Genomic DNA, 17,453 nt, shown 5'->3' with positions numbered 1-17,453 from the left:
TTAATAATTCAACAAAGCAGGAAAATTGCTTTCACGCTTTCCTGGCATTCTAACAGATGGATACGCAAGAATCCTGCTCTGGTAGGAAATAGGAAATGTGCCCCAAACAGTCTTGGGTAGAATTTGGATTATTTTCTTTACCCTTTAATTTTGCTGCTAGCTGTATATAGGTCCTCCCTTTTCTTCTTCTGTGCTAAGTGCTAATCTGCTCTCTGGTTCCTACTTTTGCCAATTCTTTTCTTGCCAGTTATTTTTCATGTTCAATTTGGAATGGCACCATCTGTCTATCAAGGAACTTCCCTTCCCCTCTCGTGCTGTGTAAGAGCAACTATCCTAATATCTACCATTTAGGGAAACAAAGATTTAGCTTGGAGTTCTTCCAGTTTTCTCAGTAATGTTCTGAAAAAAAAACATTCAGTCTTGATAACCTTCTGTTCATCATGCTACTCCTAGTCACAGTTCTTTAGAGTGAATCTTAATAAAGAACAATCTGCTTGCATGACGGATACATATTTGGATTATGCTGAATTTCCATGATCAGACACATTATCTGAAAAACTGAAGTACTTGTAGAAGCTGTGAATTCTGATGTGGACAAAAATTGTCAGACTAAGCGGTAAGAAAACTTTTTCTTTGCACGTCACTACCTAAGGTTAATTTCTGCAACATATAAAAATATGTCAGTTCTTATGGATCACACAGGATAAAGAATACTTTTTTAATCTTGTTAGTGCAGAAACTCAAATGTTAAATCTAGAAGAAATATGTTTTCTTCTTCTGGTGAGTTACTTGTTATTTTAAATATTTCAGTTGTTAGAACTTGATTCTCTTTTTAACATTCTTACATTATAAAATAATTTACCATACCATTTTGTGAATCCTGATTTAGGATCCTGCTGGCTATGCCAATTTTTCACAAAGGAGTGTTTTAGATTGCTCAAAGAATCATTGTCAGAGGTAATAGCAAAAGTGGAGTTTTCTGGTGTCTTATGAGAATAAAATGCCTCAGCAGGTTAACTGAATTTATATAACATTGTCACAGATCATTTCTTCCTAGGAGCTTGTCACTTTTACACAAAGCAAGCACTCTTAAGACACGAAATGAGTATGTGAAGGATTTTTTAAAAGTAGTATAATTCTTCGTTAAAAGGCACATATATATATCAAAAGCAATCAGCAGCGTGGAAAAAAAAATCAAAGAAAAACTCCCTGTAAACATGGCCCAACCTCTCCCACTTAATTTGGTTTGAATTTGAATTGTTGCCTTCAAAAATTGTGTGCATTAAAAATGCATTGTTTAACATGCAGGTAGGTAATAGATGTATGCAGTAATTTTCTGCAATAAGTTATTTGGTTTTGTGACATCACACATTTTGTTAGCACAGCTCACTTTGCTGACAATCACCATAACATCAGAGCGTCTCCTAATCCTTACATTGTTTGGGTGCACAACTGAAAGGTAGGGAAATACTATTTTGCAGATTATGCAGAAGGTGACAGAAGCAAAGAGTAGTTACCCTGTTATCGGTCTTTCTTTTTTCTCTCACTACTCATCCTGTTGAATGTGCTGATTTTTCTGCTAACAACACATTCCAAAAGGTATAATAATCAGGAAAACTACTTAGAATGAAAAATACAACTTAAGTAACAAAGAAATCATTCAAATATATACATACAAAAAATTACTCCCATTAGACAGTGAAGAGAGACAGGGAGATTGAGTTAAGGTTCAAATCACTGATGCATTAATATGCTAATATAATTTTTTTGCTCATATATATTCAGTGTAGGTGAAAGTATGTTATTAAAGCTGCAGGGCACTGAGCAGTTACTAAACAGAGACTAAGTAGGCCAAAGGAGAATTTGTAAATATTTTTGAGCTAATACATAAAAGTTTTAATACAAATCTAGAAGAATAAAAGCATAGGGATCTATCTCAGTACAGATGTCACTGATACCAACACTTCATGAAAATATTGTTAAAAAGTCTAAATAATTCTGAAAAATATAAAAGGCAACAGCATAGAGTAAAAATCAGCTTTTTTAACTTCTACTGTTTGATCTACATCCTTTAAAAGGCAAGAAAAAATTAGACTCCAAGGACCAGACACAAAATGGAACTGCAGCTGGGAATTTGAAATTAGTCTTTCATGGACTTTGCAACCTTCCATGCTCAGCTGCTGTCTGGCCCTAAAGGACTTTTTCTTCTCTAAGCGTTTCAGTCCGTTTATCTTCTAGCTTCCCAGAATTTTTCCAGTTGCACGTCAGTCTTCATAATGCTGAGCAGTTTCAGGATTGCCTACACTTAGACAAGATGTCCCTCTTCCTTTTATCAGCAGAAGGATGTCTTCTGACTGGCAATCTGAGCAAAACCTTGCCCTACAAATGTCTTCATGAAGGACAGCAGCCCAGAAGGCTGGCAACTCTTTTCATTGGTGAGGCACTGGAACAGGCTGCCTGAAAAAGTGGTGAACACTCATTCCTGGAAGTATCCAAAACCAGGTTGGATGGGGCTCTGAGCAATCTGGTCCACGGAAGGGTGTCCCTACCCATGGCAGTGGGGGGTTAGAACTAGGTGATCTTCAAGGTCCCTTCCAACCCTGACCATTATATAATTCCATGATCTTTTTAACTGCACCTAGAGTATGACATCGGAAAAAGTTCACTCCAGGTAATGGAGAGGAGAGCAAAAGAGGGAGCTTCCTGAGTAGTCATGTGGCAATTTGGGATTCCACTTTAAGGGACAAGGGTCTGCAACAAGACTCAACCCTGCCGGGAGTAAGTCTGCACTTGGAGACTAGATCTCAAACACTGCTTCATCAAATGATTTGAAGCTTCTCTTAATACAGACATTGGAAAGCACTTTCAAGCAAGATAAACCTTGCAAATGTTTGTCTCTTACATTGCATTTTACAAAGGCTATAGCAGCACTTGCAAAAAGGTTTCCAATTAGCATCCTTACTGGGAAGGAAGGAAGAGACCTGACAGATGTGTCTGCTCCTATATCATCCTATTGGGCAAAAAATATAATCTTTGTTATAAATCAGCTGCTGTTGTAGAGAAGTCCTTTTTTTATTTTATTTTAAGGAAGGAAAAGCACTCTTTTTCTCTCCACAATTAATGGCAAGAGACTAAAAATATCAGTGTCATATATTCTCTAGTAAATAATTCACTTCTTCAGGAACATCAGTCACTGGTTGAGCAATCTGAAATTTCTCTGGAACCTCAGACAAAAAGGGTCTGCTCAGCAGGAATGAGTGCACCAGGCAGCTGTCTCATATTGATCTCCATTGTCTCAATATCTAAGTAAGCACCTCACAGTGCTATTTTTTATTCCTTGTACTTTGGGGCTATTGCAGTAAAACCACTACTTAAACATACTGAGTGACAAAGATGCATTCAGATGGAAGACAGGAAACTTAAAGAGGTCTGTGGTCTCTCTTGTAAGATGAGTTTAGTAAATGGAAATGAAGTACATGAAGATTGTCTTGCTCTAACTGCATTAAATTCAGTCGCAGGACAGATAGGGTGATACTGAGGACATTTCATCCTCCAAAATAGGATCGGAACGGGATATACAGGACTTGAATATGTAGATGCATGGCAAAATTATAGACATGCACTGAAAAAAATGCCATGAGAGGTAAGGAACTCTCAAAACATGGTGATAGTTCCACTACAGGTCTCCAGCCTAAATAGGATAGAAACCTTTTCCTGCAATAAAACTCCAATTCTTCTGCTTTTGAAATCCCCATATAAAATCTAAGTAGGCTGCACACAACACAGTTTGGCTTTAAATGAAGGTTTTAAAGTTTCTCCACTGTTTGTTAGCTCTCCCAGGAATGCTTGGTTAAACAGGAATGAGTAAAACAAAGAAGAAAATAACCATTTCATTTCAAAGGATGTGCACTTTATCGGAATGTGATGTGACACACTGCCGTGTTCCTTTGGATGGACTGCCTGGAACATACTTTGCCTTGGGAGTTTCTAAAGTGAGCAGAGAACACAGATGTTTTCATCTGAAAAGAATTCATCCAGAATTTATCATGTGTAGTAATTCCTTCAGAAGAAAGGCTGACAGCTCTCCTGAGAGGCAAAAATCTGTAGAGGGGTGTCAGTCCCCACCCTGTTTTGTTGGGGCTTCTTTTAAACTAGGTAATATATGCTTTATTTTTCAGTTTATTTAAATGAGGGTGCTAAGTTCCTGCAAAGGTCCATGCAAGGACAGTCAATTAGCTACGTTAAATACAAATTATAGGTCTTACATGCTTCCAAACCTGATGGCTCTGGGACCATACAAACACTGTCGTCAGTTTTGGCCTGTGAATACATTCTCCCCTGTAACATACACAGCCTCTTTTCACAGCCCAGTCCTGTAGTTCAGTTGGTACTGGTAATCCCAAGCTGTTCTGAGAGTCTACCTTTCTGAGCAGTTCATATTTATTTCTATAGCTTGGGGACGATGTGGCAGTAAACACAAGAAATGGAGGGTCTGCACAGAACATCCTGAAGGAATAAAATGCTGTCTTAACAGGCAAACCCAGAAGAAATTGAAAAGCTGCAGCAACAGAAGTTTGCATGTGGTTTCGTCACAGTCCTGAGTGCATTGCTGGAGTTCTCTTGTGTATCTTTGTCTCCTTGCAGTCAATATGGCTAAACAGGCAATATGGCTCACATCATAGTGCTATTTTGTTTAATAAACAAGGATTTTCACTTCTTCTCACTTTTGCTCTTCCTCTAGGATATTTTTCATGTGCCAGTAGGTAAGCAGGAGACTAGAGAGCTAAATGTTCTGTTGACTAGGAACCCCAGCTCCCTTTCCACAGCACTGCTTTCCACTGTCTCCTTCCCCAGTCTGTACATGCACCCACAGTTGCCCCACCCTTTTCCTGTGCTTTCAGGGTCCTCCTTCCTTCAAAATTGGGACAACAGTTGCCAGCTTCTGGTCAGCTGGGACCTGTCTGGATTCCTAAAACCGCTCAAAGCTTACAAGAGAGGTTTTGCGATCCCATCAGGCCCCACAGATTTGGAGGAATCCAGCTGGAGCAGCAGATCTCCCACAGTTTCAGGGTTGACTGGGAGCTGATTGTTCTAGTAGTCATGGCGCTCCAGCTCAGGGCACTGAGACCCCCTTGGTCTGTCATCTGTGTTGAAGACAGGTTAAGAATGTCTTAAACACCTCTGCCTTGTCCCTGTCTCTGTTTGTGAGGTGACCGTTTTCATCCTGTAACGGGACGATGTTACTTTTACACTGCTTTTTGGCATTGATAGATTTCAAAAGACTTTTTATTGTCCCACATATTTCTGATCAGCTTCAACTCTAGCTGAGTTTTGGCCACACGAATTTTCTCCCTACAGTGGCAAGCAGATTCTCGGTATTCTTACCACATCACCTGCCTTTGCTTCCACCGGGCATAGACCTTCCTTTTTAGCTTTATTTTTAAGAGAAGATCCCTGTTCATCGAAGCCAACCTTCTGCCTTGTCTTGATTTCCAACATTTAGGAATTGCCTGCTCCTGTGCCCTTAGGAGGGGATATTTATAAAGTGACCAGAACTGATGGACCCCAACACATGCAAAAATGTTTTCCCAGGGGACCTTACTCCCTTCTCTGAGCACCCTCCAGTCTGTTCTCCTTATTTCTAGAGTAGAGGTTTTGCTGGCACTTCTCCTCCTGTCAATAGAGATTTTAAATTCAATCACTTCTTAATCACTATGGCCGAGACGTCCGCCAATCTTTGCTTCGCTCACAAGATCCTCTCTGTTGACAAGCAGCAGATCAAGGAGGGAATCTTTCCGAGTCGGCCCCCTTGAAGGGGAGTCGTCATCCAAGTTTTTACGAATCTTCTGGCCTGGGCTCTACCACTTGTATGATGGTCCCAGTTAATTTCTGGCAAGCTGAAGTCCCCCATAAGGACAAGAGCAGTTGACTTGGAAACCTCCCTTAGTTCCTCCAAGAATAATTCATCAGCATCATCATCCTGGCTAGGAGGTATACAGCAGACTGCCACGATGACACCCACATTGTCTGTCTCTTGATTCTTATCCAGAGGCTCTCAACTGTGCCATTGCCAACTGTAAGCTCCATACATCTTTTTCCTACTCTGACAACTCATCCTTTAAATCAACAAATGAAAAATGTCACTGGCTGATATTTTGAAAGTAAAAAGAAAGAGACACATGCAAAATCAAAATAAAACCCATGTTGTCAAAGCCCTTCTGCTTCAATGTCTTGCCCAGTTTCAAATGACGTGCAGTTACCAGAGAGCAACAGCAATGGTGGAGGTTGTGGGAACATAAATAGCAGAATAAATAGCTAAATACACATATCTGTACATACATAGATCAAAAAATACAGAGGTAAAAGAAGATAGCAAGAAATAAAAATAAATACTTTCTTTAAAAGAGTTATGCCAAACTTAATCAAAGAGGAAATTTAATTTTTGGATGCATTCATTATGATATGGTTTCTAGTTGTTTTGTTTGGGTTTTTTTGTTAAGGAATTATGCCCTAAAATACTAAAACTAAATTTATTTACATCAATTCTATGGATGTTGACAACTTCAGGGGAAATTTGCTTTTGCTCACTGTAACAAATATATTGCAAATCAACTGTATTGCAGAAACTGTTTTTCATTATCATAGACTCACTATTTTAATAAAGTGAAAATTCTGTTATTATTTTTTCTTTGCCTTAGACTAAGATCAAGCTCTTGAAACATTTTCATACTGCTGCTTAGGCAGTGACACTTGTCATCCCTGCCCACCACAAACACAAGGCAGGACTGCTTATAAGCAGGTTATCTATAATCTATCCATGCATATACCCATGCTTGTAGGTACAAAAATGCTGTTAGCGAGGATTTTCTTGTTATTTTTCTAAGTCCGTGAGAGACTTTTCTCTCTCACAGAAGAGGTAGCAGGGAATGTAAACAACCAAGCCACCTGCAACCTTGGAAAGTCTTGTTTATGGTATAGTAGAAAATATTTTGATAATGGATGTTTTAGGATTTTAGCCAATCACCCCAAGGGGTGGCTGGTCCTTTGTCCAATTAGACTATGAAGAAAAAAGTCTATAAAAGGTTTGTAAAATAATTAAATAAATCAATCTTGCTGCACAATTCCTGCCTGCTGGATCTTCTCCTCCTCCTCCTCCTTATGGCTGCGGGACACGGTGATATACCCTAGGAACCAGGCCTGCGGTAATACATGCTAATTATATCATCTATACCTCAAAGAATGGTGCATGCTTGGTTTGCTTCAGCTAAATGTCCCTTTCCAAGAAGATACAAAGTCTGCTTAAGTGACTTACCTAAAAACAAAGTAACATACATGTAAACCTGCTTAAATCTCCCTATTCTCAAGCACCAGTTTTATTTATTCTGTTAAATGATAAAAAAAAAAAAAATAAATAAACTCTCTCTATTGGCACTTCAAGGAAAACATTCTTCAAAAGAAAAAGTCTTCAAGAAGGGTGTTGAATTTGTCCTGTTTTCCTATACAAATGTGGAATTTTTTTTCATTAAGCCATGTCTCAAAATATTCATTATTTTTTACCTTATTTTAAGGATTTGTGTTGATAATTACGTGTTACATTGATCTCTGTAATGAACCAATAAGACTCAGACTGTTGGTTCTGCTGCTGCTGTGAGCTTGCCACTGTGACAAATAGTGAGACTATCTCGCTGCTTTTTTAGCTCTGCTACCAAAGTTAAAGGAATGTTCCTTGAGGCAAGAGTTAGAAGTGCTCTTTTAACTCAGTCCTGTATTCACCTGAGAGTTATCCTTTCCGGATTTTCCTTGAGTTTGGGTTATTTATGGCTTTGTTTTTCTTTCTTCTGTGCCCCCTTTTGCTCTATCCATTCTTTTTTCCTGTTTCCCTTACAATTTTTAAGAAATGCTGTGATGATACATCAAGAACTTGCAGAGATTCCATTCTCTTCTCCCAAAATGCAACCCAACCTGTTGGTCAAATAATCAGGTAAATCAGATAATTCTCTTTCCTTCTGAGAACTCATAAAGGCTCATGTTAGGTAACTAATTAGAGATCAGACAGAGAATCATTTCTCTCCTTTCTAGTAGGTTCAGAACAGTTTTTGTACAAAGCAGGTTTTCTACCGAAACTTTAGATTTTTAGAGACTTTTATTAATTTTCAGTCCAGTGTTATTTTCTGAAAGGTGAGTAACTGAGCAGGGCTTTTTATTCTCTGCAGGTTCTGAAGTAATGTGCATTTTTGGACACAGACCCTTGTAGTCTGTGCAGATGGACCCATTGCTTCAGATGTTTGTGTTTATAAATAAAGCTGAAAAAAGAAACAATAATATCCTTTTGGAACAGGGCTTATTAGCATTTTGATGGCTCCTTTATCCTGGGAATAGCCTTTTGCTTTTGGCTTCTTCTTTCTCTTCTCCATTCTGAATCTGTCATCTTTCTCCAGTAATTAGAATTTATACTAAGCAATCAAGTTTAGGTTGTCAAGGCAAAAAAAGAGTAAAAATTAATTATACCATGTTCTGCCTGTGGATAAGAATAGCATATACATTTGCTTTATAAATCATGTTTTTAATATGTAAATTACCAGGAATATCAGATTGTGAAAAGTGCATTAAAAGCTCTGAAATGTCAGTTTTTCTAAAGCCATAAGGAATTTTCTATAGGAATAAAACTAAGAGGGGGAGGGGGACAAAATCCATTTGGCTTTGTGAAATAAAAACTAATAGCAACAATTTATGACAGCAGTTAGACTTGCAAATGAGTGAGGCAGCATTCACCAAGCCACAACCATGACATGACCAAATAAATAATAAATATTCTCAGATTCCTGATTACAAGTATGTGATATAAGCAATATAAAATCTATGGCATTAATGGAGTTGATGCAATAATAATTCTAATAATATTTCTGTTACTATGTAAATTAATCATGATAATGTGAAGTTATTCAGTCTTATTCAGTATCTTTAGTACTAGCGGCCAATGTAACGTATTTTTGCCTCTCATTATTCTATTTTATTCAGTACAGTAAAAAATATCTTAAGGGACAACTATAGACTTCCATGTGTTTCTTTAACAAAGGAAATATACTTCTTTTAACAGTTCAACATAGCTTAGCCGGTGTTAGAGGCAGAATAAGTAGGGCAAATTAAAGTATTTTCAAACAAAAGTCAGGAAATCCAAAATCACCTCACATTTAGAAAAGGCACAAATCTAGAAGGAAGTAAAACTCAAACTTTCACTGTTGTAGTTTTTAACGTTCCAAAGGCAGCTACTCTGACACAGTGGATGGAAAGCCTCTGAATTCTCCATTGTAGTATACTGCATCTGATTTCAAATAACAGATGGCACTTTGCTGAAAACTGAAATAGCTAAAGCAGTGGAAAAGCAGCATAATTCACATCACTTTGAAGCCCTACTCTCACACCTTGTTTCTGAATTTACTGGTTCCTCAGACCCTCAGGTCTGATGAACAGAGTAAAATAGATTACCACAAAATACTAAGAAAACAAATAAATATATTCTAGAAACTGAAACTCTGTTTTTTCTAATCTCAGTGCTACTATCTATCTCTGCTACCACTCTAGGCAAGCAGGTTTGTCTTACAGAGTTTTGCAGAGCAGGGGAAGCCAAGAAAGATGGTGAAATACTGATTTTTACTAGCGCACTTGTTCTTTCTAATGAAGATTTTGATTGACTTGGTTCAATGCTTCAAAGCTGTGCTGTATCACACAGCATGTTTTTCTCTTAACAGAAGACAGTGGTTATGCTCAAACTTTTATTTTTCTTCTGTTAATTAACACAGCATTATTTTTCTTTTCCGCATCTATCATAGCCACTATCACTTTGCTAAGTGATAAACATTTTGCTGAAACAGTTTAGCAGTTGGGTCCCTAAGATATACAGAAATATGACTGAAAAGAAATGAAAACCTTGAGAAACAGCCAGAGAGAATTAGTCATGGAGTGTTATCTAACATTTACAACCAATCTTGATGGCATATTTGGTTACCTGAGTTCAATATTTCCACACAAAAGAAATATATATATTTTAAAGTGTACTATTTTATGCCAGGGTCTAAAAATATTTCTGTCTAGAAATTCTTATAACTCTAAGCTGATCCTTTTGACTTGGACAGTGTGCATAGGGTCTGGACAGACACACATCATGTGAAACATATATCTGCGTCTCTGTCTTCTGTCCAGTTCTCGGGCTCTCTGTCACTGTCTGCAGCAAACAGCCTGACACAGAGAACTTACACAGCTTTAAAATGCAGTCTTTATCTCCTGAGGAAAAACATAAGCAACAGACACTATGAGAAATGTATATGAACTATGGAAATTCATTCAAAATTTCCAAAAAACAACATTCAGGAAACAAGCTCCATGCATTGGAAAGGATGAGAGAAGACAGAAGATAGTGAGCAGCTGAAATGAGTAACTGCTGGAAGAGTGGGGATTCTGGCAGTCGGCGTGGGAGCCCCAACGGGGCAGAAAAAGCAAAGAGCCAGAAGACACAAAAGCTCTTCCTTGCTATGCAGAATCACATTAATCTGGTGTTAGTTTTCAAATGACTAGCCCGTGTTTGGAGAATGAAGGTATATGACTATCACGGGACTAATGCTCTGTGATCAGTGCAGCATGCAATATATGCAACCACACAGAGAAAAGCCATGGGCTCTCGTTCATGGGATACAGTCCCAATACACACCCAAACATTTTCAGATGCACAAAACATCTCTAAGGATCAGTAAAGCTGACATGTTGTACTATGCCTAAATTATTTATTAATGGCAAAATGAAAAGCCAAAGAAGCAACAGAAGTGCTGGATATATTCTAAAAATTTAATTAGATAATATAAAGAATAGATACTAAGCCACCCAAGAAACTAATTCTTCTCCAGTTCCCACACTTTATTTTCATTAATTAAAGAGCTTAACTGTTTATACACATTCTCTGTTTGTTATTTCATTTCAATACATGCTTCTAACCAAGAAGTTTTGTGTGTATTGCAGTCTGACTACACACACAAAAAGGGTAAGATGCAAAATGAGTTCTACCCTCTATCTCTGTCATCTTCTGGACTGCATTTTACCCTTGCGTATTTAGTATGCTAGCCAATAATATGAAACATTCTGTTTGTGTGGGGTATTTTGTGCTTGGGTGGTTGGTTTTTTTGTTTTTCCCCAAAAGAGAAGCAGCACTGCTCTGCATTTATAGTTGTGTTTTAAAATGATGAATGGAATACCGTCATTTTGCCTTTAAAAGGTAGGATTGTGAAAAAACAGCTGCTTATATGAAGGCTGAATTGCAGACCAGGTACAAGGGTTGCCGTCTACACAACTGTCCCCTGGGAAGTGCTGCAATGCCTATGGGTAGTTGAGCACAGAACTTGTTCCTATCCAGGCAGTTCACATCCAGGAACTCATGTTCCAGCCATGTCCTCTGGACAGAAAGCTTGAAAGTCCCATTGCCTCTATCTCTAAGCTCTGATTTATTACAACTGCTGGCATTAGATCCCAATTCTTCCACCCTTTGCCTGGCTCTGTGCTATTCTTTGATTCTAGGGACTGTCTCCTCTAGCATGTTCCTACAGTTCAGCATTTTCTGAATTGCTGAAAGGGGTCACTGATGTCTTGTTCTGCCAAAAACCTTGATGGTGCTAAGAGGTGCAATTCACTTGCAAAATTATTTCCTAGTCAGTTGAATCCAGCCAAATGGAAAACTAATGAGACCGCTGCCCCGGTGGATCTCCTACACAAAGTTATCCCATTATCGCTGAGAGAAGAAAAAAGCATTGAAAGTCACCACTGAAATATCCATCACCATGGTCTTTGTCCACAGGGCAGGACTTAGGAATGTAAATACTTTGCTGAATTTGGGACAGTTTTGGACATCAGAACTCTTAAAAGAACGGCAGTAAAATTAGGATTCATTATTTTTCAGACCAGGCACTCTGGTTTTGTCCAACATCACCTAACAAAATCTGTGGAAAATTTATTTGTTCTTTTTGCAGGATGTACAACTGAGTTTCACATCCAAACAGAGCTGATTTAGGTGGTAAGTTGTGAAATTTATCATCCTGTTTTCACAAAGAACAATTTATGCATTTTCCACTTTTATCTCAGGGAATATTAAAGCTCTTGAAAGAGCCATGGCTTTATTCACAGTCTTTTGAAGATGTAGGAAAGCTTAGTGTAAAAGTGTCTCAAAGGAATATGTTTTAAGGTAGCAGGTGTTCTGAGTACTAAACTTATTATGTGATTTCTGCTTGAATTAGACTGCGACATGGTGAGGAGCAGTGCTACAGGTGTTTCCTGTTAAATTGAAGTGTGCTGAGAAATTTAAGGAGTTGAGCCTTGCTAAATTCAGACTGAAATCAGAATTAGACTGGATGCCTTTTTTATTTTTAAAGCTTTACTGTATGTTGGATGGTTACTTAAACAGATTTCCTTCTGCATTCTTCAATTGCCTAAGGTTCGTATCAGACATTTGAAGATATTACAGGCTATATTTCAGTAACTACTTGCACTGGAATCTTCCCACACTGAGAAATGTGTTTCATATTTTCCTATTTATTTCATCTCACCTCACAAAAGTTCTTGCTATTGCAACCAGGAAAGAAGAAATATGATTAATGCAGTTACCCAGAAAGAACCAGTAGATAGTAATGCAATACTTTTGCCAAATACTGGGAAAGGCAAAAAGACGTTGCTGCTCAGCTTCTAGGGTGCTAAGCCAGCCCCTTGTGAACTGATGATACAGACTATGGGGCAATTGTTGAACAATACAAATGAAGTTTCATATAATTAACGCATTTTCATGCCTGTCAAATATTAAGTTTTGTGTTTCTTCAGTAAATAATTTTTTACTAGGATATTAGATCAGATTTTTAGAATTTTTTTTTAATGTGCAATTACAACTCAATGTGAAATGAAACAAAAAAAGCCAGATGATTAAATAGAACCAAGCTGTTACATTTGGTGCTTTGGAAATATGAGTATCATCTGTCACTGCATAAAAAAACTGTTATGAAAAGATGAGCTCTCCTCAGGCTGTATGTTCTGAATAAACACAAAAGATTTGAAGTCTGAGAAAAAATACCTAGCATGACTAAAAATTACCTGTTATTGGTAGGAAGTTCATAGTGAAGTAAAGTAGGAACACGTTAAATAATCTCTATCACTGAAGGCAAGCAGAATTTGAATATGTGATTTTCACTGAAGGATGGATTTCTTTCAACACAGGCAGTGAAATCCCATCAATCTATTCCAGGAGATTGCTACTTCTTGCAAACTAGTTATGCTTACAAATATACTTCATACTTTCTAAGCATTTTGCAATTGTGTTTTACCAGGGGTATGATTCCACAGTCTTTCTATGCATCAAGTTCTTACTCTAGACAGAAGGGTTTTAAACTTAATGTCTTACAGAATTGGACATACTTCGAATATTGATGGAAACTGGTAAATAGTTTCCTATTAATCTTGTTGTTTCTCTCATAAATGGCTACAAGATTTAGGTAGCTATTCTGGTTATGTTTAGATTATATAATAATGGTTATATACATATTAGAACATGTACTGGTAATTGACCTATTATTTATTTTGTTCAATTTTCTCAGTGCTTTCATTTTTACCCCCGGGTGTTATTTTCAGAATATCTGAGTAAAAAACCCAAATGGATGCAAGAAGAAAAGACATGATGCAAAAGATGCAGAAATGGAGAAACCATGAACAGTGGGTGATGGAAGTGAGGGACTAAAGCACAATTTAAATCTTTGTAAAGGAGGCGAGTGAGGCTGGCATTGATGCAACTTATGGAGACAACAGGAAAGGCAAAAAAACTCTGGGACACTAATAAAATATTAAGTGGAACATAGTCCTTTTCATTGAGTTACTGACGTAGGAGAGAAAGGTACACCAATCACATGTTGGACTTGCTAGAAAAATAAGATCTTAATTGTAAAAAGATCTTGGCAAGTTTGGATGGAAAGGCTGAAATGGTGGATAATGATCAGCCTCTTCCTAAGGACTGCAGCATGCTGTTGCCATGTCATTAGCTGCATCCTCCTGGCTCTCTGAGGAGCCTGAAAGACAAATGCAGCCTTTTCATCTCCCGGTTTCACTGAGAAACTATCTTCTACAGTTTCCATGGGACAACAAATCAGTGGTTTTATTGCTATGGCCTTTATTCTCATAAAAGTTTTACTGATTTGAGTAAGATTTCCCTTGAGTTAGTACAAAACTGAGCTTTTATTAATGTGTTTTGTTAACCAAATTCAACTGCAATCTTTGTCATTTCAAGTAGATGTAGGAGTTTCACCAAAAATCACCACAAACACAGGGCTCACCAGAACACTAACCCACAAATCCTTTAGCCAAGTGACTGAGAATCTGTTGACAGTATGGGAAGCTCATGCTGAGATTTGTTCACTGCCTCAATTGGAGAGGACTGAGATGGAAGCATTATGAATGCATTACAGCAAGGAATCAATATTGGTCACCAGGTCACCATAATGCATTATGAATGCATTACAGCAAGGAATCAATATTGGTCACCAGGCTGAAGGTGGAGCAAACACTTCTGGAAGCTGATTTGAGGCTCAGGACCCAAGAAGCTGCAGTTTTATTTCCAAAGGACAAGTGTGTTGAGCTTGGAGAGTTATTGTGAGCCTTTTGATCTGTCACAAAAAAAAGTGTGAAGTCTGAAACTTCACAAGTTGATCCTAACTGGAATTGCCATCTTCTGGCCAGATCCAGCTGTTCAGCACTTCTTCCCTGATGGGCACAGATTCAGGATGGGAAACTGAATACTATAATCCCCAACTAATTCACTCTATCCTACAAAGCCCTATTTCTACCAACATCTCAGGAGAGACCTGCCTATATGCCAGTGGCATGGAATACATGAAAATGAAATGGTATACTCCAAACCTGAGCTAAGAAAATAATATCCAAGAGTGAAAACAGTAGTTGTTCTGAATGCGAAAGCATCCTCAAACAGCATAAAAAACATATTTAAATAATACTGCAGAGCCCAGTATCATATAATTGAATGATGTGTGGAAATTTTTTTTATATACAAGAATTTCAAGAAACATGAGAAGGAGCAGAGATATTAACAAGTACTCAGTGTTGGCTCAATCTTATTCCCATAAAGATTGATGTAATTTTTTCAGTTATATTAAAACAATTTAAGTGCATCTTTGAATATCTATCCAAAGTGCCTGATGAGATGGAAGCAAGGAGGACTAGTATCTCCTTTTCAATGTATTTATATACTGAAGTGAATAACATTTTATTGATTTAGGCTTCTATATTCAACATATTTTATGATTTTTTCAGGAGAGTAAACTTCAGTGGTAGTATATATTTGCTTAGACTTTCATTGTTGCCTGAGAACATACTGCTGAACTGTCAACAGGAAAACATGAACAATTCCCATAAATCATTTCAAACCCAAAGAACAGATGGCATTGAGAAACAGCGTCACAGCCTGCTGTTCCCTGAGGTTTGAGGAAGGTCCTCTAGCTCTCCATGGAAAGCAGTTTTATTTTGTTCACTTCATCCATTAGGCTTATGATTCCATATTTTAAAAAACCTGCCACGAGTTTGGTTAATTTCATTCAATCATGATTTTTTTTTTTTCTCTCCATTGCATGAATACTGGTCTAAGCTGGAAAACAGAGGCAAAAATCACTTTATGTAATAGATAGTATTATGAACATTTTTTCTGGCATTAAATTAATGTTTAATTATTCGTGTGTTCTCTGTATCCTATAGTAAGTCAAATCACGCTATTTAGGATACCATATTAACACCTACTGCTATAAGGAACAGCAACAATAAAAAATTCTGTACAACTCCCATTTTGAAACTGATTAACTATCACTGGAGAAACCTTATTCCAAATTCTTGGTTTGATTTACTAGGGAAAGTGTGAAATACAAGAAAAACTGAGAAGAGGGATCTTTTGATTATCTGAATTTTCCATCTCTTTCATAAGCAGTGTCATCTAGTTTACTAAAATGAAGTGCTTATTCTTGTCCTCAAAAAATATAAAACCTAGGGGAGTGGTTAACTTACGCTTCAAAAGTCAGCGATGGAATGAGAATGCATTTTTCAGATTAATTTCCTTTAATTTCTCACAGATGGCATAGAGATTAGCACCACACATCTCTCTATAGATTAACTAACCCCTCATAATGTGCCTTTCTATATGTATATGAAGGGAAAGTGAAACTACCATCAACATCTTTATAAGAGTAATTGTACCTTTGGGCACAAGATCTGATACAAGAGCTTTAAAAGGTATTTCATTTATTTTTTATGAGTTTGGGGATTTTTAAGGTTTTGCTGGTGATATCAAAAACTTGAGAAAAATTCTTTCCTAATCCCTTGCTTTCAATGTGATTATTTAAGCAATATCCCCAGCATTTCAGTAATTAAGGAAGGAAGCATTTATAGTGGTTTGCAGTACAGCCCTTAGAGATGAGGGAGCAGGAAAGCTATCTCTTTCTGTCACTTCTGGGCTGAGTCTTTAGTTTCATTCAATTCTTCCCGTGAAATAGGTTTTAGAAATCAGCTGTAATTTCCCTGATGTACTATATCAGCTACCAGACAGAACTGCAAAGAATTGATTGGATGAAAGTAAAGGAAAATTAAGAGTACAAGAACCCAGCTGGGATGTATCTATTATTTCTCTTGCACAACTGAATCTGTTCCATGTTACTTTTTAATACATTTCTGGGACAGAATTTCTTTCTGTGATATAGAGCAAATGTGCAGACTTTCTCCAAGAACTTCAGAAAAGAAAGAAAAGCCTTTTACATTCATCTTTTATGGAACATGAACAGAATGTACAGATCACCATAGCCAAAAATAGCACATACTCTTGAAGGAATATGTAATTTTCATCCTACACATATGTCACTTTCAAACCAGAGAGAAAAATCTTCATGAAAGAAGACCAGATTGTTCCAACTGATGTCTTCTCAGAGAGCTGCACTTGAAGGGAAAACCTCAAACAACATTTACTTAACAACAACACCCTCGATAGCTAACAAATCTCGCCTGCACTAAGGAAGAGCAACAAGAAACAGTCTCATCATTATGGAATTACATGGATACAAAACAGTGGGAAAGTTATTTTAAAAGGAGCTTGTGCTTTTCATATATTGGCTCTTTAACTTTCCCTGGGAAAACAGATGGCCTATCTAACTGGTAGGAGGCAAAGGAAATGGAAGGCATATTGGAAAGGCTTGGACAACAGCCAAAGTAAAAATTGTAATCTTGATACCATAGAGTTGAAATGCAGCGCATATATCAATCACGTTATAATACCTAGCTGATGGCCTGCCTTAGCCTTAATTTCAAGACCTGGAACATTGTAAGCAATAGATCAAACCAGGCATATGCTTGTGATAGAAACAGGGGACATGAACTTTTCAGCTGAC

The 17,453-nt window shown here is 37.4% G+C and overlaps 1 long non-coding RNA gene across 1 annotated transcript; it reads left to right on the top strand.

The window, feature by feature from the left end:
• Window positions 1-436: 436 nt before the first annotated feature.
• On the top strand, window positions 437-13,812 carry LOC125325751. The gene is made up of 3 exons (XR_007203529.1): window positions 437-616; window positions 12,012-12,055; window positions 13,654-13,812. It is a non-coding gene; the product is annotated as an uncharacterized LOC125325751 (long non-coding RNA).
• Window positions 13,813-17,453: the final 3,641 nt, after the last annotated feature.

This window comes from Corvus hawaiiensis, chromosome 5 (assembly GCF_020740725.1).
Source record: "Corvus hawaiiensis isolate bCorHaw1 chromosome 5, bCorHaw1.pri.cur, whole genome shotgun sequence".
Lineage (NCBI taxonomy): Eukaryota > Metazoa > Chordata > Aves > Passeriformes > Corvidae > Corvus > Corvus hawaiiensis.
This window is presented reverse-complemented; position numbering and strand designations above follow the sequence as displayed.